Raw genomic sequence first — 23,731 nt, forward strand, 5'->3', positions numbered from 1 at the left:
CGGAAATGCGATGGGGCACGGCCCCTGGACGCAACGGAATCACAGTATCGCTCCTGGCAAATCTTTCCGACGAAGCGCACCTCTAGTTACTCCACCTTATAAATTCGATATGGGACGGCTCTCCGCTTCCAACGGAATGGACCACATCGGTCGTGACATTCACACCCAAATCGGCAAAGTCCATTAGTATCGAGACACTGAGACCCATCTCACTTAAGTCTTGCGCAGGCAAACTTATGGAAACCAACGTTCGCGAATGCCTTTTCGCCTACCTGGAGGCCACGAGGACCTTTGCCGACACGATGTTTGGCTTTCGTCCGCATCTGTCGGCGCAGGAAGGCCTGCTCCAGCTTCAACAAGATATCATAGAGTCGACTACTATGCGACATAACGATAAAGCCGTGCTCGCTCTTGATCTCCGCGGGTCGTTCGACAACGTCAAACAAAGCACTATACTCAGTAACCTGTCTACCACAAACTGCAGCCAGAAGACTTTCAACTACACTCGCGCCTTGCTATCACATCGCACCGCCTTCATTCGCCTCAATTCTACCGAACACGGCTCGTACTAATTAGGCACGCGGGGTACACCTCAAGGATCAGTCCTGTCTCCTCTGCTTTTTAACCTTGTGATGATGAACCTCCCCTCTCTTCTAAGTGAGGTCCAGGGAACACAACACGCACTATATGCGGACAATATCACAATCTGGACCAACACCTTCTCCTTGGTGCAAATCGAAGAACGCCTGCAAAAGACTGCTCTTCTGGTGGACACCTACGCTGGTTCATGCGGCCTGCACACTAAACCAATTCTCACGCTAAAGAGTGTAAATGAGCTTGTCGCCAGACGAGCTCCCTATTGGTTGTTCAAAAAAGGGTGCTGAGGAAGGGTGCAGAGCTCAACACCTTTAAGAAAAGGGTGCAGTGCAAAAATTTTAAAGGGTAATCAGTGCACCCTTTAAAAAAGGTGCTGTGATGTCATAACACCCTTTCAAATGGGTGCTGGAAGTGTGCTCTACGTCGGTGTACCAGAGAGCCAAATCTAGGATTGATGCTGGAGATGGCTAGAAATGCAAAATGCTCTATACTCTGCAGACCATGCTCTGTGACAGGCCACATAGGGTTTGTTAGTACTTGGATACATGAACTATGTCGTCCCCTCCACCCTGAACACGTGCACCATGCACACGGCCGGCCCTCCACAGAGTGCCTTCTGCAGGCGCTTATGAAACTAACACTGAGACACAGTGACAGCTCTAGGTGGGGCTTTTGCATCATCGTCTTTTAAAACACAGTGGCTCGGCAGTAAAGCTACTGGTAAGTAGGCGGCAGTTTTTGCTTTCTCTATGTGTAGGCAAATAGAGAATCCGGCACTGTTATCGAGAAGTGCTGCAATTGTGCCTTACCCTGTCCTGGTGCTGCTCCTCGGGTTTTTTTTTTGCTGCTCTGGATAGAACAAGCCGCACTTACTGCACTTCATAAAAACAGTGCCGAATTTCAGATAAGCTTGTACTGTTGCGAACTCAAAGTTGGCTTCACTGCAAAGGAAGTGTGATTTGGCAAAGCCGCTGTTCTCCAGCAGTCAACAAAGTTGAGGCCCCACTTACAGCTGTCTGTACGTTTGTGTACTAGTTACCAAAGTGCCCTCGAGAAGCGCTCAGCAGAAGGCCAGATGCATAGTGCGATGTTGAAGGTGGAAGTAGACAATATGTAAATATATACCTTCAAGCAACTATATTGAATAAATATGCGTGTTTCAATAATCATGAAATTGATCTTAGAGTGCCTATATGGCCTGTGCTACCCATTTTTGGTCCAGAATGAATGTAATCTATTCAAGGCTCCTTCCTGCACACATGCATGCCCAGTTTATGAATGCTTGGTCACCATACAGACATGCGTGCCTGCTAATTAAAAATTCATAAGTTTCAAATACTGGTGATTATTTCAAAAGCCATATACTAACTTTAAAAGACACACAGATAATATGCACTAAATACAGAACCTTACCACATTGCGCTCTTTTAAACTTTGTGTAGCAGAAGTGAGTTTTTATGCATATGAGAATGCAAGATATTAGGCCCAAAGAAAATTTATGACAAATAAATTACCATAATGCAAATAGTCACTATTTTATTGTACATAGCATACAACCCAAAAAAGATTGACAATAGTAAACATGAGCTATGACCTACTGCACCGATTGTAATAGTGAGATCTCTGTGAGTGAGGATCAATCTTCTGTTTTTCTAATCTTTTTCTTATGAGTAGACATCTTTTTTGTGACGAGACTTCTTTTTAAACTTTTAACATTCTGACTTCCCTCCTTGCATAATGGGTAACAAATAAATTATTTAGAACAACAAAATATAAGTTACAGGTACCAGCAGTGCACAGGCGCTTATTGAGGGTGTTGCCAGTGCCCGCACAATTGAAAAAGAAAATGGATAGGAAAGTAGGTGTGTGGTAAAACATGTGGGCTTTGGTTATCATGCTAAAAGCCTTGACTACAAACTTGCTCAAGGCTTATTTACAGCTCACCCTTTATATATGTGTGTGTGTTTCTAAACTTGTGCATTACGAAATCACAAATATTGACAAGGTAATGCAAGGGGTGTTGAATTAACATAATGTGATCATTCAAACACTTGCACAATCCATCTTCAGCTGCCCAGGCAACTTTGGTCCCTTTGACAGAAGTGTGGTCAAGGCACTCTTTCTCTACTGCACATGCGCACCCGGAAGCCTAAAAAAAAGACAGAAGTAATCACCAAGAGTTTCACAACTGTCCAAAGACAAAGACAGACTGTCCAAGATGCAATATGCTTTGCCATGCTGGAGTGTTCTTTGTTCTGTGTGAGTGGAAGTCAGCATGAAAATCCGCTTTGTTTTCAACGGGAAACATGCTTCTTGGGGGTCCCCCAGGCGAAAAGCTGTGTAAACAACTTGAGAGTACCTGGGGGCCTACAGAGGGTAGCACATTCAACAGATTTCACATACAAAAACAAACAGCATAGTAGAAAGGAAATATATATACAAGAAACATCTGAGCAATGATTTAGCATGATGCACACGTGAAACACTAGTTAGGTTTGAGTAAAAAAGCTATTCATCAAGTAGTTGCGCACATCCGACTTGAACAAACCGAATAAGGCACTGAAGTTAATTAGGGTTTTTAAATAATTGTAAAGTGCCAATAAGCGATATTCTAGTCTAGCTCTACTATAGTGTGTCATGTATGTAGTACTAGTATTTGCCTGTTAGGTATGCTGTAGTCAGGATGTATTCCGTTTTCTGAATAGCTGAAACTTACTATGTTGCAGTCCAGCTGTTCATGTTCAATAAATATTTCTTTATGGTAGCATTTAGGTTACGAAATTGATGCTGAAATTTCGGCAGATCCTACTTACTTTGGGAATCGATGTTATGAGAAACACGCGGATGCAAGGTGAATGTATTTTAATTTTTTTATTGAGCGATCTTATGAAGTGGAGCTCAACATACGAACAAATTATCACACACACATACGTTAAACAGCTGCATAAGTTTCATTTGTTATGGGAGGTGTTACATCCATGAAAACATCATCAGTTCTTCGCAGTTTTGTAACGATGCCAACAGAAACATGGATATTAGCCACACTAGAACTGGTAGGCTGGTACGAAGCATTGGTGTTTGCGCTGGGACTCGCGAGGATAGTAGCCCTCAACAATGCTTCACAAATACCTCCCAGGATGGTGCCTGACTACAATTGACTTTGATTCGGCCTCACGGCTGCATCATAGGAGTGCCTATGTATTAGCTATAAAATTTCATAGCCAGTACTGCAACGACAGTTGATGTTACACAAACATTGGCGACTATTTAGAAAGTATAACCGAGGTCGAACATGGCTCTGTGGTAGAATACTTAATTGCCAAGCAGAATACTAGGTTTTGAATACTGCTGGGACACTTAACTTTATTCTTTGCATTAATTTGGTCAATGCTGCCTATGTCAGCTTTTTAACATGATAGCGTTGAAGAGCTCGTGTCGCAGAAAACCCGCCGCCGGCGTCTACCCCGTTGGTTGTGAGCGAAAAATCGACTGTGCATCTGTGACCGAAAAATCAAGTTGATTGATATGTGGGGTTTAACGTCCCAAAACCACTATATGATTATGAGAGACGCCGTAGTGGAGGGCTCCGGAAATTTAGACCACCTGGGGTTCTTTAACGTGCACCCAAATCTGAGCACACGGGCCTACAACATTTCCGCCTCCATCGGAAATGCAGCCGCCGCAGCCGGGATTCGAACCCGCGCCCTGCGGGTCAGCAGCCGAGTACCTTAGCCACTAGACCACCACGGCGGGGCGAAAAATCAAGTTACCCAGTTTCGAGAAACTTGAAGAATTCCTACTTATGACCTAATGGAGGCGTGCTAATTGCTGCAAAACAAAACCCCCAAGTCGTACTACTAGACACTCAAGACAGGGCTTAACACACGGAAGTCCCTTGACATCGGCCAAAAATTTACTTTTGATGTACAGCGCTATTCTTCTTCCCCATTTCTTGACCAACACAATGCCATGATAATTGTACCCTGGTATTTTTGATGGGCTATATCACACGAAAAACACAAGGATATGTCAAAAGAATGGCATCAAATTTTACCGACATGTCTTCGAAATAGAAACACAGGCTACTAGTCTTATTTGTAATGTTAAGAGCATTTAAGGTAAACACATTGAAGATAGTTGGTGGTCTTTTTCACTATCTAGGTGTCAATTTTTCACTATCTAGGTATCAAAATTCTGCCATGTCAGTCATAGTTTACCGACATTGCAAGCTCAAGAAAAGTGTGGCTCTGAAGGCATCAACACAGCGTTTTGCCAGATCTTCGAAGAAGGCAGTCCTTAATATTGCTGAGGTTTGCAATTTTTTCGCAATAAATTTCGTGCCTTGTGTTGCGAGTTCCTTTCTTCATCCCTCGCAGCAGAATAGCAGTCATCATCATGATTGAGCCCTCTCATGAGCTGACGCTTGGCCTCGTGGCAGCGCTGGCTCACTCTTGTCTTTTTCTTTCTTCTTTAGTTTCATTAAAGCTTTTCATCCGGCAATTTTGTGGAACGAGCCGTTTCCTGTAACAACCAGTCCTTCTAAAGAATGCTCAAGTTTTATTGACGTTTGCTCTATATTTAACTTAAACCAACTTGTTAAAGGACCTACTCGCATTACCCAGTCATCTTCCAGCACCCTTGACCTTTTACTGACCACTGTTCCTGAGTCTGTTTCATCTTTAACGCTTTTGCCTGCTTTGAGTGACCACTTAGTTGCCCATTTCACTATACCGTCACCCTCTTCGCGCCCCGCCAAACAGTTTAAACAAATGAGAGACTACGTTAAAGCTGATTTCCAAGCCATAAATAGGGAACTGGAAGCTTTTATAGATTATTTCCTTCCTGAATTTTGGGAGCGTCCGCTCCATGTTAATTGGGCTTTATTTCGAAACAAGGTTCAATGGCTGACTGATAAGTACATTCCGCTCAGACGAATATCCTGTCCTAAACGCCAACCGTGGCACAAGGTCTCACTAAAACGACTGCTTAATAAAAAAAAGCGCATTTTTCGCCGCTGTAGACTATCAAGTTCTGCTGAAAGGTGGGCAGCTTATGCGCGCGTCGCATCAGAAGATAATAAAGCCCTTTCTCGTGCAAAAACCGAGTTTTATCAGCGAACGCTCCCATCCCTCTTATCAACTGATCCCCGCAAGTTCTGGAGCGCTGTTAATATGAGCAGATCTAAAGATGTAAAATTAAAAACACCGGATGGAACACTTGTTCCACAAGAGCAGTGCTGTGTGTTTCTCAACAATACGTTTTCTTTATCTTTTACTAAAACAATTCCTACTTCTTTTCCGGTTAAAGAAAGCCTACATCTTGAACCAATGGAACCATCTTTATTGACTGTGCTGGAATTTTCAAGGTGATACAGGGGCAAAAATTTTTTCAGCTTCTGGAATAGATGGAATTAACTACAAGTTTCTGAAAAGTACCAATGTGAACTCCTCATTGATCCTTTCCTATATTTTTTCACAGTCTTTACAGTGTTCCTTACTGCCCGACGACTGGAAGGGTGGAAAGGTGATTCCAGTGTACTAGTCTGGTGAAGTTTTCTCCCCTTTTAACTATCGACCCATCTCTCTTACGTCAATCCCATGCAAACTACTCGAACACATCATTTACACTAAGTTGATGAGTTTTATAGAATCTAATTCATTTTTTACAGTCTACCAACACGGTTTTCGCAAAAATAATTCCTGTGAAACTCAATGAATCACCTTTACTAATGATCTGTGTTCTTTGTTGGATCGTTCGTCAGTAGTCGATTGCATTTTCATTGATTTCGCGAAGGCATTTGACTGCGTCTTCCACCCACTACTACTTTATAAACTTAGCAAACTGAGCATTGACCCTAACATTTTAAGGTGGATTGAATGTTTTCTGCAGAATCGCTTTCAATATGTATCCGTTAATGATAACGAATCTCCTCACTGTCCTGTTACATCTGGTGTCCCTCAGGGATCAGTATTGGGGCCTCTTCTCTTCTTAATTTAAATTAATGATCTTCCTGATACCACAACCTCATAAATACGTCTTTTCGCTGACGATTCTGTTATATATAGAAATATATGTGAACCTTCTGATCCCTCACAACTTCAAACCAACCTTAACACAATTTCAGCCTGGTGCAACACCTGGCTAATGAAACTAAACGTCGACAAGTGCAAATATATGAGGTTAACTCGAACAATCAAGCACACCCCTGTAAACACATATTTCCTGAATGGCTCCCTTCTATTATCGGTTACCACCTACAAATACCTGGGCGTTCAGATTTCAGATAACCTTTCGTGGCGCTCGCACATTGAATATATTAGCAATAATGCGAACCGCATGCTCGGCTTCCTTCGACGAAATTTCTCTCGAGCTCCCACTTCATTAAAACTGCAGCTTTACAAAACCCTTGTACGGCCGAAGATTGAATATGCCTATTCTGTATGGGATCCACATTCTGCCGATCTTGTCTCCACACTTGAAGCTATCCAAAATTTGGCCGCTCGTTTCATTCTCTCTGATTATTCCCGGTCATCCAGTGTCACTAACATGAAACAAGTAGTACAACTACCTGGTCTTGCAACCCGTCGTATGATATCCCGCCTATGTGTTTTCCATAAAATATTTTACACCAATCAGACCTTAAAACAATCCCTTTTTTCAGTTCTATCATACGTGTCATCCAGCATTGATCATCCGTTAAAAGTTGGTGTGCCAAACTCCCGAACAAACCTCTACCTGAACTCGTTTGTCCCAACGACCAGCGTGCAGTGGAATCACCTTCCAGCCTCCATCGTCTCCATCAGCGACGCTGCGCACTTCAGGTCCACTGTCAGCAATAACTTTTTGTAACCACCCCGCTGTTGTATTTTCTCTTGATTGTTTAATATTGTACCCCTCCTCTCTGTAACGCCTTACGGCATTGAGAGTAAATAAATGAAATGAAATGAAAACCTGTTTTTTCTTGCTGTGAGCCGCGCCGCAGCAGAAAGGCTCAGAGGTCCAATACATGGTGTCGAAAACCCGGGACCTTTGACGACGCCAACATCATCGACGTTAGGAGCCGCAACACCTCGGAATATGGCGCCTGCGATCTTGGCGAGATGAAGCGTGGAAGCTTGTGCAAGTTGGTAATACATAACTGAATGCAGGAACAGCGCAACCTAGAGACCTTTTTTAAGTTACATATGTATTTGTTTTCAGCCCATTCAACAAGAAACAAGAGTTTTGCCGACATTGTATCGCAGTGGTTGTTCCTGCAACCTTCTACGCATGCCCAGTTTTCTCATTTTTCGCCTATATATGTACACCACTCCGAAAATAAATCTTTGTTGAAAGTCAGCGCTCTTTTCTGTCCTTGTTTTTTTCGCTTCCGTAGTTACGAAGTAATCACTTCTAGGTTGCGCTGTTCCTGCATTCAGTCTTGGCGAGATACATCGACTGCGGGCGGCAGAATGGGACATCTTCGACGACGCCACAGCCTGCGGTCCCAGCTGGATGTCCTGTTGTCCGAGGCGGAAGACCACTTGCAAGAAAATCAAGCCGTCACGGCAGCAGCAGTAAGTGTATTCCTCGACCGAATAAGCTTATTTTATGGTCAGATAGAGAAAGTGGATGAGACGATTTTTGAGGAGACGCCAGACGACCTGTTGGGCAGTGAGACGTTAGACGCTGGAGAATACCGCGACAAGGTTGTTACTCTCACAGCGAATCTACGAGTCGAGCTGAATGAATGTCTGGCTCCTCCAGCCTCACTACTTATGAACGTTCACTCGTTATCATCTGGGAAAAGCAAGCTTCCCCAACTAGAACTCAAAAAATTTGATGGTAACCGCAGAATATGGCCGAGATTTTGGACGCAGGTTACATCAGCAGTCCACAACAACTTCGAGTTAAACACAGCTGACAAGTTCAACTTCTTGAACAGTTTGGTTACTGGAGCAGCCACGTCGGCCATATCGGGATTAGAAGCTACCGAAGAGTGCTATAAAGACGCTATCGAAATTTTAAAGAAGCGTTTTGGAGATGAACAGATCATAGTGCACAACCATTTGCAAGGTTTGCTGGATCTAAAGCCGGTGTCGTCGTCAGCAGACGTTCGTAAGCTGAGGCAACTTTACGACAAGGTACAGGTTCATATTCGAAGCCTCAAGGCGCTTGGCACAAACTCGACAACTTATTGCTTCATGCTTCGGGAAATGCTGCTAAGAGTTCTACCGACGGACATGGTGCTGCGTTTTCACGAGATGCACAAGTCATCCTCGTCGGCTGCATCCTCTTCGAATACGCAAGGCAATTCAAACCGTGTAACGGTTCCAGAAGATAACAATCTTCGAATGCTTCTGGAATTCTTCGAACTTCAACTCACTTGTCGGGAAGCTGTTGCTGAACAAGACGTAACAGAAGCTCGTCGAGCCCCAGATAAGGGAGGACTAAAACACAGTCATCCACGTGACGTTTCCACGACAGCTGCTCTACAAAGTTTAACAAAAAGTTTACAACAATGCCTGTTCTGCCGGTCTGAAAAGCATCCTGCCGAAGACTGCGATACGAAGAATATCGGCTTCTAAAAAAAGGGAGATGCTCATCAAAGCTGGACGATGCTTTCGTTGCCTAAAGCAGGGCCACATGGCAAAAGATTGCAGAAGCCGGTTAAAATGCGGCAAGTGCGCAAGAAGGCACGCAACATCTGTTTGCGCATTCGACGACATCAAAAACGACAGGAAGGTGATATCTGCATCGGTCAATTTGGTGTCCAAGCAGGCAAGGTCAGTCGTAATGCTCCAGAGTCTGACAGCCACCGTATTGGGCACCAATCATCCGATCGCTACCGAGTCCTCTTTGATGGCGGAAGTCAGCGAAGCTTCATTACAACCAAAGCTTATGGAAGACTTGGATGCGAACTAATAGAAGAGGAAACGTTAGTCATCGGTGTTTTCGGGGGTGATAACATACGGAAAACCATGATGAAGGTACGTGTATCGGTTCTCCCTGCGAACCAGAAGCTTCCGATTTTAATAGAGGCGCTGGTGGTGGACACCATATGCCCTGAATGCATTCTGGTACCAGGAGAAAACGTTATAAGAGAAATGAACAAGATGCACTTGAATACGCGAGCTCTCTCTTTACAAGGAGTAGAAGACAAACAGATTGCGGTCCTTATTGGATCAGACTATTATTGGGATATAGTAACGGGTACTGTGAAGCCTGTGTTCGAAAAGTTGAAAGCTGTCAAGACGAAACTGAGATGGACTGTGGAAGGACCATTGTCTACTGCAGCCGATGTTACACAGAGTGCCAGTATTGCAGTCCTACGATCCACAGTGACCGAGCAAGATATCTTGAAACTTTTGACTCGTTTCTGGGATATAGAAAGCACCGGTATTCAGGCCGAAAATGAAGGAACGACGGTCGCTGAATCCGTGCTGGCAAATTTTGAGAACAACATCAATAAGAAAAACAATCAATATGAAGTGGTGCTACCGTGGAAGGAAAGGGTTGATCTGGGTGAAAACTATGCAGTTGCACTCAAACGTCTGTACAGTTTGATGAAGAAGCTTAACAAAGACAGTGAGCTCTTAAAACAATACGAAGCAACTATTCGAATGTACCTCGAAGAGGGATATGCTGAAAAAGTACCTTCAAAAGAAGACCAACCAATTGGACCCCGGTATTATATGCCACACCGAGCCGTCATACGACAGGACCGATCTACTACGAAGGTACTCATCGTGTTCGACGCTTCGTCTCACGAATCCGAGATGAAGTCCTTAAACGACAATCTAGAAGCCGGCCCTAATCTAAATCCCGACGTAGTGACGCTACTGCTTTATTTCCTACGCTACAAGATAGCAATGAATGCTGATGTTGGGAAAGCGTTCCTTCAAATTGGCCTCCAAGAACACGACGGAGATGCACTTTGCTTCTTGTGGTTCAAGACTTCACCTCAAGTGGACAGCGCACTGCCGAAAACAGAAGTTTGGAGAATGACGAGAGTGCCCTTTGGAGCTACTTCAAGTCCTTTCCTTTTGACTGCAACCTTAAAACACCACTTCAGGTCCAAAAAAAATCGCTTTCCTTCGACAGCCCGGCTATTGCAAGACTCCATAGATATGGATGATCTTCTTATTGGCGCTGACACCATTGAACAAGCTATTCAAATGCATAAAGAGATAAATAAAATCTTCAAAGATGCTTCAATGAACATTCGTAAATGGGCCAGCAACGACCCCGTTGTATCTGCCGTCTTCGTACAAGGAATCGCTTCTTCCGAAAAACCACTTTTCTCACCTTCTGGACCTCTGAAAGTCCTGGGACTTCATTGGAATAAACAGACGGATACCTTGTCGTTTTGGCCCAGGATATTCTACAGTTCATGGAGGAGCACTGAATTACCAAACGCTTTGTGCTCCAAGCTGTTGCAAGGATCTACGACCCTTTGGGGTTTCTGTCACCCTTTATAGTAAGGGCGAAGATCTTCCTACAAGATCTCTGGAGGGAAAACCTTGGCTGGGATGACACCATGCTAATGAAGCTGTCAGCTGTCTGGAAAAAAATTCCGCCATATCCACGAAGTGAATGATGATGAGTGGGCGAAGCTCCGGAGGTAAACCTGGTAAACCATGAATCCTCTGTACATTTTGCCCACTCGATTTTATTACATCGCTCCCCCTAGCGTACGTCGCCGCACTAAATCGAACGATTGCCTTCAACCAATGACACGCGCCATATGTGACATCATTCCTATTTTATAAGATCTCGCGTCTTTCATCAACTACAAGTACCGCTTTCTAGTTTATAACATCTTGCATCTTTTCATCATCAGCTACAAGTACCACCATCTAGTAAACACTACAAGAACTAAACGAGAGGTGGCTACATACAGGAGACGGTACTGCCATCTAGTGAACACTGCAAGAACTAAACTAGAGGTGGCTACATACAGGGGACGGTACCACCATCTAGTGAACACTGCAAGAACTAAACTAGAGGTGGCTACATACAGGCTACAGGGGACGCACAGCCCACGCCCTAAGGAGCTTCGCCCCTAAAAATGGAGCAAGGAGGTCGCCATGCTACATGAGATCAGTATTTCCAGGTTCCTCGCAGCCGGCAGTGAAGGCGCTTATCAAAAGGCAGAACAGCACATCTTTTTCGACGCTAGTGAGTCAGCATACGGTGCTGTAGCCTACCTTCGTACCGTCGACTCAAGTGGTACCGTCCACACTATACTATTATTGGCAAAGACAAGAGTTGCACCGTTAAAGACGGTTACCTTGGCGAGGCTGGAATTAATGTCCGCTTTGCTTGCAGCCCGCTTATATGCCCAGATCATCAAGAACTGCGACCTGGGCATTGGTGAAGTAACATTTTGGTCAGATTCCCAGATTACCCTTTGCTGGATTTACAAGGACCCCATTTTTTGGAAGGCATTCGTACGGAACAGAACGCAGGAGATCAGAAATTCGAAAAAATATTATCGATGGCGATTTCGTCCCGGAAGCGAAAACCCTGCAGATTTGCTCACTCGAGGCTTGACTGTACACAAACTGAGTAAACCACAGTTGTGGTGGTATGGACCCGGATGGCTTGCCATGTCTTATACATTTTAGCCTGAACTCTGCGGAAACCTTGACCTCGAAAACGGAAAACTCGAGGCAGCTGAGATGGGGCCAGAAATCAATATCCACGCTGTTAACACGAGAACATCGATGCCAACGCTGATTGATAACGAACGATTCAGCAGCCTCACAAAACTTGTAAGAGTAACGGCATGGGTTTTCCGTTATGTTAAAAAGTTGAGGAAGGAAAGCGATAGGTTCGAGGAGCTGTTTGCTGAAGAAATTCAACAGACTGAGTGCTACTTTATTCGCGTAGAACAGAGAGCTCACTTTGGTAGCGAAGCCAACTGCGTCGCAAACGAGAATCTGATTCCTTCCCAAAGTGCAGTTGGACAATTATGATTGTTCCTCGACAACAACGGGCTGCTTCGGGTACAAGGAAAACTTCAGATTACGGACGACTCGTACGGTTCTCGCCATCCAAGCCTCCTACCGAAAGACTGTCACCTCGTTACTTTAATCATCAATCATGCTCCCGAAAATGTCTTCCACGGAGGAGTACGAGACACACTAACTCAAATAAGGGAACAATACTGGATTCCACAATTATGACAGCTGGTGAAAAAAACAATACGATGGTGTGTCATCTGCCAACGCCTACAGTCTAAACCAGTTCAAGAAGTTTCACCTTGAATGCCCCAGGATCGTTGTAAACAAACACCTCTGTTTCTTGTAAGGGGAGTAGATTTTGCAGGTCCACTATAAATCAAAGGGCATCTTCACCAGCGCTCTTACATCGCTATTTTTACTTGTGCTGTAACAAGAGCTGTTCACTTAGAAATTATTGAAGAATGACGACGGTGGCTTTCTTTTGTGCACTTTGGAGATTCGTATCACGTCGAGGCCTCTGTCACACAATGTACACCGACAATGCCCGAACCTTCGTCAAAACGTCCAAAATGCTTGGTCGACGTTTGGTAAGTCAGACAGAGTTGGTCACTTTACTAACGGAAGTGGAAGCAGTAATAAATTCTCGGCCTTTAACATATGTGTACAATCATGTGGATGAGCCGTGCCCCCTTTCTCCAGCAGATTTTCTCGTTGGAAGAAGACTGACAACGCTACCACCTTACGACCTCAAAATCAAAACCGAGTCGACCAACGATCAACTGAAGAAACTGGAGCAAGAGAGAACAGGATCTGCAAACTTTCTGGTCTCGTTAGTTAAAAGAGTACCTCGATGAACTCGGGAACTACACATTCAACCAAGCAAAAAGAAATCTCATATTGAAGGAAGGCAATGTAGTTCTACTCGGAGAAAAACATTGGCCCAGGCAACTGTGGACCTTGGTTCGCATAGAAGAACTGATCGGTGGACGTGACGGCATCGCGAGGACTTGCTTTCTACGCTTGCCCGACGGTACTGTTGTGAAGCGTCCTGTGCAGCTACTCTACCCATTGGAAGTCACCTAGCGTCATCTGTCGGTGCGGGAGACTGTTGTGACTTCCTTTATTCATCCCTCGCAGCAGAATAGCAGTCATCATCCTTATTGAGCCTCCTCACGAGCTGATGTTTGGCCTCGAGGCAGCGCCGGCTCACCCTTGTCTTTTTCTTTCTTCTTTAGTTCCATTAAAGCTTTTCATCTGGCAAGACGTGTTTTGGCTTGATGTGAGCCGCGCCGCAGCGGAAAGGCTCAGAGGTCCAACACCTTGCATCCAAACAAACCTCCATCGTATTTGGCGTTTTGCATTCGTGCTCTCACTAACTGCTTACCTTGTCTTGTCAAGTGTTCCTTGACATAAACAGGACTACTTATTCTAAAACAAAAGGCAACTGTAGACAGACATAAATTTTTGTCTTATCCAGAACATTTCATCTGTGACATCAGGCACAATGCACTACTATTTTTTTCAAACTGGGCTTGTTTGTTCCTACCCTGTCTGTAGTGTCAATATCATCACGAGTAATGGTTTTGGCATCATCGCTCAAAAATTTCATACAGCGTCAAAATAAAACCCTCATCTGAGACGTTTTTGATGTTAGATAGTACAACCTTGAATACAGTGTAAATTGTTCAATCTTCAACTGAAGTTGCTTATTTTCACCTGGAAGTTTTTTGTGCCTCTTTCAAAGCGCGACAGGCTCTTCATGCAAAGCATTTATTTCTAAAGAGAGCGCGTTGACACTGTCACCAGCTTTATTCCACACTACTTGAAGGACCACAGTTCAGCGTGAATTTTGTGCTTGAAATCCTCTGCTTACCATGACAAACAATTCACAGGAAACATTAGTACTCTTCCTTGGCAGGAGTGCATGCAGTTATACTAACACAATTAAAGCACGAAATAAGTGTCTCACCTATGCAAAAACGATTTTGGCAAGCACTGTGAAGACCACACACATTGCTGCCAAACTGAGGAGAATATGGAGAGCACTTCATATAAGTAGGCAGCGTCCAGTAGCTTGGTGAGGCACAGCGCATGAGCAGGGTGAACAGAGCTGATGCTTGGAACAATGGTTCAAAGTTTGCTGGTGCTTGGGCTCCGTGACCTTATCAGGAACTTTCCTTGAGCAGCCTCACTCACATGGAATCACATACCGTGCCGAAGAATGTCTGCACCGGTGCAAAAAATTATTTTGGTGAGGTTGGTCTAGACTGCATGCGCTACTTGACAAATTGCAGTGAATGGCTAGAAACGCATGGCCAACATATATTTAGTGGCACGCAACTGAGAAATACAAAAAGGGCATGCTGCAGTATAAATAGAACGAAAAACATGCTGTTGCAGAGCTTTTCATGTCGATGTCATACATGTGAATTTTCATTCACCTTTATAGCTCGCTCATGCACGAGGATGAAGTTAGAACTCTTAGACGAAGACACCCCCTTTTAGCTGTATTAACTGCGTGTAATTAGGAGATAAGCATGCGTGAGTACTGTTGTTGCCTGCGATCAATAAATTCTTGTGTTGAAGCTGGCCAAAGATATGCACGAGGGCATTCATAGAGGCACATTTGCATTTCTGTAGTTATGATAGCCATGTGACGTGTTTCTTAGGTAAATGCCATGTAATATGCACCATATGAATTGTTTATTACGTAAAATTGCTATACCACTGCATATACAAGTCAGTGTGCGCATATGCATCCACTGAAGATAAAACAGAAAATTAAAGGAATACTGACACATGAATTTTTTACCAAAGTAGTGGAGGGTTCCAGAAATTTCGACCACCTGGGGTTCTTTACCGTGCACCCAAATATGAGCACACAGGCCGACAGCACTTTCACCTCCATCGAAAAAGCAGCCACCAAAGCTGGGATTTCATCCCGCGACCTTCGGGTCTGAAACCGAGTACCTTAGCGACTAGACCACTACGACAGTACTTCAATCTCCAAGTTCCCCAGTGTAGGGTGGCAGACCGGCTTTGCTGGCCTGGCGAGAACCTCCCTGCCTTTTTTTCTCTCCCATTTCTTCTCATGAGTTCAACTAATGAAGCTTCCTTCAAGCGGCTAACATTCGGACGTTTATAATTTGCCTGAAATGGAGTTCACTAAATGAATATTGTGTGCTGCTTCATTGTAATCATTGATCTAAATTGTTCTGGTTGGCTAAAAAGGGACTACTCCTCACTTCTCATCAAACAGCACAAGCTGTCTAAAAACCATAGGGGGGAAAAGTGGAAACGCTAAGACAAAACATAAATCTTGAACCACATGCCATCACAATAAAGCAGGCAAGCTTCTGCAATAATAACCGGCAACCAGGATCTCAGAAACTACAGATAGCTACATAATGTAATGGTTTCCCAACATGACGTAAAGGCAGCAGAATCACATTGTGCCTAACCTGCTTCATTATGATAACGATGAGGCCACAACGTTATTGGCCTTTGGATGCTAATGAAAATTTACCTTTCAAATCATGTGACAATAACATTCAATACGACGCCATGAATCTTGCATGCTACCATGTGGTCTAAGTACCAACATGGTGGTTTTAGTGACGTCGGTGAAAGGCAATAAACAACAATCACTTGGTGAACATTATTTTGGATATTATTCAATTGGTCTGATGCGTACATCTTCAAAAAACGGCCGTTTAGATTTGTTCTTTCTTAGATAAATACAATGTCTAATTTGCATGTCAGGAGCAACATATTGCTACGTTCCATTTCCCAAGTTTTTGTTATCGTCCCGAAGCCCCACACGATTCTCAGCGCAAACCGCGCCTGCAGTTTTCTAGAAGATTCCGGACTGTAGTAGATCATTTCGATAAGACCACGCCCACTGTGCGAACGGTACAGATTGTTCTGGAACCTACGCCCCCGCCAGCGATAACGCTAGAACATTCGACGGCAAGAGTATAAATGCCGACGCGCTTTGCCGCTTGTCAGTTGTTGATCGAAGGCCGACGCTCCGTTCGCCGCTATCAGTCCGAGACTGCTATCTGTGCGAGAATGCTGCTGTAATTGGACTTTCCGTTTACCGGGCACAGGTTCGCCCAAATAAACAGTTAAATCCCAACACGAAGTCTTCTGTTTTCGGCCACGTCACGACCACGTGACATCTGGTGGAGGTGCTGCTTCGCTCATGTACCGGATGCCCCCGTCAAGCCGTGAACCCAGCCCACGTCGCGGAGAAGACACCGACGCCAACCAGGAGCAGCGAACAAGCCGCCGACACCAAAAGCTACCACCGAAGTACGGGCTTCTACAAGACAAGGCGCGGAAGACCAAGGCCTTGACCGCGACCGCAGCGACAAAGACAACCGCAGCGTCCCAGCCCACGATGGTCATGCATCAACCCAGGGAACCACCAATTTTCCATGGGTCATCGTTCGAAGACCCGGAGTCCTGGCTAGAAACATACGACCGTATGGCCGCCCTCAACCGTTGGGACCATGACGAAAAGCTGCGTCGTGTGTTCTTCTATTTGGAAGACACCGCAGGGACCTGGCTCGAAAATCGGGAGTTGACGCTCGGAACGTGGGATGTTTTCCGCGGCGCATTCGTGCAAACGTTCACGAGCGTCGCTCGCAAAGAGGGGGCCGCTGCATTATTAGAGACCCGGGTTCAACTACCAAATGAAAATGTCGCCATTTTCACAGAAGAAATGACCCGACTATTCCGTCGTGCTGACCCAGAAATGCCTGAGGAGAAAAAAGTTCGTTTTCTTATGCGAGGGGTCAAACAGGAGCTCTTCGTGGGACTGATGAGAAACCCACCGAAAACCGTCCAAGAATTTGTAACCGAAGCGACCACTATCGAAAAGACACTGGACATGCGCACTAGACAGTATAATCGTCGCCTAACTGCAGACTGCGCTGCTGCTCAAGCCAGTAACTCCGGAGACCTGCGTGAAACGATCCGAGCGATCGTGCGCGAAGAGCTGCGCAAGCTGTTGCCTTCGGCGCAGCCTCAAGTGAATTCAATCGCCGACATTGTGCGAGAAGAAGTTCGGCAATCGCTTCAACTTCCCCACGCTCCGCTGCCCGAGCCGGAAGCTATGAGCTACGCCGCTGCACTGGGCCACAACGCTCCTCCCCGTCCACGCCAAAACGCCGCCCCGTCGCACTTCCGTCGACAGACGCCACCGCCGCCACCACCCCCACCGACGTCATACCGTTCGCCAGCGGCCCAGCGCAGTGCACCGAGGAAGACTGACGTCTGGCGCACCCCTGACCATCGTCCGCTCTGCTACCACTGCGGCGAGGCCGGACACACATACAGCCGTTGCCAGTACCGACAGATGGGACTGCGCGGCTTCGCCGTCAATGCACCGCGTCCACAGCCAGGAGAACGACCACGTGACATCGCCGACTACCTGACAGGAACTCGGTGGACACCACGAAGCTCTTCGCGTTCCCCGTCGCCCAGCCGCCGCACGTCACCGCACCACCGGCAGTACTCTGGCCCTACGCGGGGCCGGTCTCCTAGCCCGTATCCGGGAAACTAAGGGCAGCAACCGGTGGAGGGGCGGTTGCTGTGCGACGAAGTACCGAAGATGCTCCGATGACGACGACGCCGCGACGGAGCTTTCCGAACACAACGCCAACCAGGCAGAGCCCTGACGGCGAAAGCTCACTTACCGAAGGTGGCCTGACGACGCAACATGGAAGCAGCGGAACAAGCCGACGCAGCCGTGACCCGACGCCACGCCCTAACTGTAATGCGAGACGGCGAACTAGCGACCTCGACGTTCTTATCGACGGCCATAGTGTGACCACTCTCGTCGATACTGGAGCCGACTATTCTGTCATCAGTGGGTCGTTCGCCGCGAAGTTAAAGAAAGTTAGGACAGCTTGGAAAGGCCCTGAAATCCGCACAGCCGGAGGTCATCTCGTAACGCCTGCAGGAATCTGCACAGCGAGAGTCACCATTAACGGCTGTATTTATCCTACATACTTCGTAGTCCTACAGCGTTGCTCGAGAGATGTCATCCTTGGCATGGACTTCTTATGCCTCCATGGTGCTGTCATCAACCTAAAAACAAAGTCGATAATGTTATCCACAGAAGAAGCACTACCGCCACGCACGACGTCAGGACACCATGCCTTGAATGTGCTGGAAGAGCAAGTCACCATTCCGCCTCGCTCAAGCGTCATTATTTCAGTCGGCGCTCCTAAATCACCTGACTTGGAAGGCGTCGTTGAAGGCAGTCAGCATCTGCTGGTCACCCGAAATATTTGCGTCGATAGAGGAATTGCAGAGCTGCGGGGAGGCAAAGCAACGGTTATGCTCACGAATTTCAGCAATGAGTACAAACATGTGAACAAAGGAACAACGGTCGCATACATCGAAGAAATTGTCGAAGCCACCAGTGCTTTCGCCCTCGCCGATTCTGCGGAACCTGCTCAGAGGAACCAAGCCCCTCCCATAGCTTTCGACGTCAATCCCAGACTTCCGAACGATAAGCAAGAACAGCTCAAGGCCCTGCTCCTGCAATACGAAGATTGCTTTTCGTCGTCATCGAAAATTCGGCAGACCCCAATCACGAAGCATCGCATCATAACTGAAGAAAATGCCAGACCACTCCGTCAGAGTCCGTACAGGGTTTCGACGCGAGAACGTGAAGCCATGAAGAGACAAGTTGATGAAATGCCGCGGGATGACATTATACAGCCGTCCAAGAGTCCATGGGCATCCCCCGTGGTGTTAGTGAAGAAAAAGGATGGGACCCTACGTTTCTGCGTCGATTATCGCCGCCTGAACAAAATCACAAGAAAGGACGTGTATCCTCTCCCACGAATAGACGACGCACTTGATCGGCTCCATAACGCCAAGTAGTTTTCGTTAATGGACCTCAAGACTGGCTATTGGCAAATCGAAGTCGACGAAAGAGACCGAGAGAAGACGGCGTTTATAACACCAGACGGCCTCTTCGAGTTTAAGGTGATGCCCTTCGGCCTTTGCTCAGCGCCTGCAACTTTTCAACGCGTTATAGATACAGTACTGGCAGGATTGAAGTGGCAGACTTGCCTTGTGTACTTGGACGACGTCGTCGTGTTTTACTCGAGTTTCGACGATTATCTTCGGCGCCTTGAAGCTGTATTTCAAGCCATCAAGACTTCCGGACTCACACTGAAGCCAGGAAAGTGCAGGTTTGCGTATGAGCAGCTCTTGTTTCTGGGGCACGTTATCAGCAAGTCTGGAGTTCGTCCCGATCCACGGAAAACAGCCGCCATCGCCGACTTCCCGCCGCCCATTGACAAGAAAGCCGTGCGCCAATTTCTGGGCCTGTGCTCCTATTATAGGTGGTTCGTGAAAAACTTCGCCCGCATCGCCGATCCTCTCACTAATCTTACCAAGGCCGACGTGGAGTTCAAGTGGGAAACACCACAGGAACACGATTTCCAGGAGCTTAGGAGCTTAAACATCGCCTCCAGACGCCTCCGTTACTTGCCCATTTCGACGAATTCGCCGAGACAGAAATACATACTGACGCAAGCAGCGTAGGTCTTGGCGCCGTTCTTGTGCAGATGACTGACGGACTTGAAAGGGTTATTAGTTACGCCAGCCGATCGCTATCCAAAGCAGAAACAAATTATTCCACAACAGAAAAGGAGTGCCTCGCCATCATCTGGGCTACGTCGAAAATTCGCCCCTACCTCTACGGCAGGCCCTTCAAAGTTATGAGCGACCTCCACGCCTTGTGTTGGCTAGCCACCTTGAAGGACCCTTCAGGTCGCCTCGCACGATGGAGCCTCACACTTCAAGAATATGACATTACTGTCATTTACAAGTGCGGCAAAAAACACTCCGACGCCGACTGTCTCTCTCGTGCGCCTGTCGACTAACCGCTACCGGACGACCCAGATGACGACTACTTTTTGGGAACGATAACTACCGACGACTTCGCTGAACGACAGCGGGCCGACCCGGAACTAAAGGCCCTAATAGAATACCTCGAAGGCAGGACCGCCGAAGTCCCGAAGGTATTCAAGCGCGCACTTGCGTCGTTCTTTCTACGAAACGGTCTTCTACAAAAGAAAAACTTTTCACCGCTTCGAGCTAAGTACCTCCTTGTGGTGCCTTCAGCTCTGCGATCAGAACTCCTGCAGGCCCTGCACGACGATCCGACGGCAGGGCACCTCGGTGTTTCTCGCACGCTCGCGAGGATACAAGAAAGGTACTACTGGCCACGTCTTACCACCGACGTCACTCGTTATGTGAGGACATGCCGGGACTGTCAGCGACGCAAGACACCGCCGACAAGGCCAGCGGGACTTCTGCAGCCAATTGATCCACCTTGCCGACCTTTCCAGCAGATCGGCATGGACCTACTGGGGCCGTTCCCGATGTCGGCTTTCGGAAACAAGTGGATCGTGGTAGCTACCGACTACCTCACCCGCTACGCCGAGACAAAAGCCCTGCCAAAAGGCAGTGCATCCGAGGTAGCTAAGTTCTTCGTCGAAAATATCGTCCTACGTTACGGCGCCCCGGAGGTCCTTATCACCGACAGAGGAACGGCATTCACTGCCGACTTAACTCAAGCGATCTTGGCATACAACCAAACAAACCACCGCCGGACGACAGCGTACCACCCACAGACCAACGGCCTCACCGAGCGGCTTAACAAGACGATCGCCGACATGCTGTCAATGTACGTCGATGTCGAACACAAGACGTGGGACGCCATTCTTCCGTATGTGACCTTCGCATACAACACGGCGGTGCTGGAGACGACGCAGATATCTCCATACAAATTGGTCTACGGAAGGAGCCTGGCAACGACGCTCGATGCCATGTTACCCAACGTCACCGAGGAAGAAAACCTCGATGTGAGCGAGTACCTTCAACGCGCCGAAGAAGCCCGACAACTTGCGCGTCTCCGTATCAAGAATCAACAGACGGCCGAAAGCCACCGTTACAATCTTCGACGACGCTTCGTGGAATACCAGCCCGGTGAACGTGTTTCGGTGTGGACGCCGATACGCCGACGTGGACTAAGTGAAAAGCTTCTGCGACGGTACTTCGGACCCTACAGGGTGGTTCGACGTCTCGGCCCACTTGATTACGAGGTTGTCCCCGACGGCATCACGAACTCTCAATGACGCCGATCGCGACCTGAAGTCGTCCATGTCGCGCGCATCAAGCCGTTTTATGCGCGTTAACAAACTGAAACAGTGTTTTTTTTGTATTATTGTCGTATCGTAATTTGTTCATTGTACTTTCTTGCATTATTATTGTATCTTCATCTTTAGTTAAAGCATCGGGACGATGCCTTTTTTCAGAGGGGGGCAATGCCACGTTCCATTTCCCAAGTTTTTGTTATCGTCCCGAAGCACCACACGATTCTCAGCGCAAACCGCGCCTGCAGTTTTCTAGAAGGTTCCGGACTGTAGTAGATCATTTCGATAAGATCACGCCCACTGTGCGAACGGTACAGATTGTTCTGGAACCTACGCCCCCGCCAGCGATAACGCTAGAACATTCGACGGCAAGAGTATAAATGCCGACGCGCTTTGCCGCTTGTCAGTTGTTGATCGAAGGCCGACGCTCCGTTCGCCGCTATCAGTCCGAGACTGCTATCTGTGCGAGAATGCTGCTGTAATTGGACTTTCCGTTTACCGGGCACAGGTTCGCCCAAATAAAGAGTTAAAACCCAACACGAAGTCTCCTGTCTTCGGCCACGTCACGACCCCGTGACAATATGCATGCCTTAGGCACTCGTACCGTGATGTATAGCCTTATTCTGTTTTGAGCAATAAATTAGGTATTAATACACTGAACATACCACAGGTCACTTGTAAATCTGCAGCGAGGACATAAAGAATTTATGACCAGATTAAGTGCTACACTTGTTTTTGAAAATGTCATTGGAAGTTGTGGTAGAACTTTGTTTTAGAATGTTTGTAGACGTAAAGGTATTCGGCAAAGTTTTAACCCCAAAGCGGGTTGCAGCGCCCACAATCCTTAAAAAACCAAAACAATGCAGTGATAGGTGAATAGGGGGGAACAAGCAGTACCACCAAAATTGCGCTCGAACGAGTGAACTACTGCTCAACCTAGCGCTTGCACAGCTAAGGTACGGCTATTCGGCCATTCATAGACAAAATGTATTGACCCAGGCGTAATTGCACGTTTTGAGAACCACACCTACACCACGCTGTGTCATGTTTACGCACACCTAATTAAGCTGAATATCATGGTAATTTAATATTATACGTGCCCGGTGGATGCAAACACATTTGGTCACAGAGAAAAACACATCTACCTTATAGTAGTCGCACACATATAATGATCATGTAGCTGTTGAAAAGAGGACACGTAGCATATAAAACTTTCTTCAGATACTTCTTTGGCACTGAAAACAAACAAGGTCGCGTAAATACCAACGCGGACACCACGTCATTCTTCTCCATTCTTCTAAATTAAATACGCAACAATCTAATTCAACGCGAATCACCGGAATACTCCAACGCAAGTGACACACAGACGACGTTTACCGCTTACAGGCGCAGTCCCCGAACGGCGTCCGACGGCAATGCAAGGTCATAGTAATTCATAGCGCGCACAGCATCGCCCGCCGAATCACAGCCGCACAGCGCACATTGCTATAACCCCCCTTCCCACGGAAAAAATTCGTCCGCGCGTAACGTCCCTGAGCTTAGACTTGAGCCTAATGAATTCAGACACGCCATCAGGCTCGCTACGTTAGAAACTCACTTATCTACTAGCTAGGGCAACCTTAGTTCACAACGTTATTATGCTATAGCGCTCTCGGTGTTAACCGAGGGAGGAGCCGACGACCCGAGCGGAAGCAAAGCAGCCTGGATCGGGCGCGCCACGGCCTTGTCCGGAGAAGCAAAAAACAAAGCGTCGACAGCAGAAACATCCACCTACCTTTTTATTTGGTGAGCGCTCGACGGTACGAAGCAGCTGGTCCTCTCTTGAGTATACTGCATCTTCGTAACAAGCAGCACCGACAGAACACGAAATACAGCGCAAGCACACTTTGAACAACATAAAAAATTGACTTAAAACGCTCTGCGCACGGCCGTTGCAGCCTCCAAGAAGATTCCGCCATGAATGGATGGATGTATGGATGGATGTTTGTGGCTGTAGCCTTT

At 46.7% G+C, this 23,731-nt stretch overlaps 1 protein-coding gene and 2 long non-coding RNA genes across 10 annotated transcripts in view; 1 reads left to right on the top strand and 2 right to left on the bottom strand.

Annotated features, from left to right (window-relative positions):
* Nucleotides 1–23,731, bottom strand: part of LOC119173523 (solute carrier family 41 member 3) — an 880,209-nt gene that overhangs the window by 201,227 nt on the left and 655,251 nt on the right. The gene's annotated exons all lie outside the window — the stretch shown is intronic.
* LOC119173525 (uncharacterized) overlaps nucleotides 1–23,731 on the top strand; it is a 63,259-nt gene that overhangs the window by 7,208 nt on the left and 32,320 nt on the right. The gene's annotated exons all lie outside the window — the stretch shown is intronic.
* On the bottom strand, nucleotides 2,108–16,743 carry LOC142818122 (uncharacterized). The gene is made up of 2 exons (XR_012895596.1): nucleotides 14,515–16,743; nucleotides 2,108–2,746 (listed from the first exon to the last, which is right to left on the bottom strand). It is a non-coding gene; the product is annotated as an uncharacterized LOC142818122 (long non-coding RNA).

This window comes from Rhipicephalus microplus, chromosome 5, assembly GCF_043290135.1.
Source record: "Rhipicephalus microplus isolate Deutch F79 chromosome 5, USDA_Rmic, whole genome shotgun sequence".
NCBI lineage: Eukaryota > Metazoa > Arthropoda > Arachnida > Ixodida > Ixodidae > Rhipicephalus > Rhipicephalus microplus.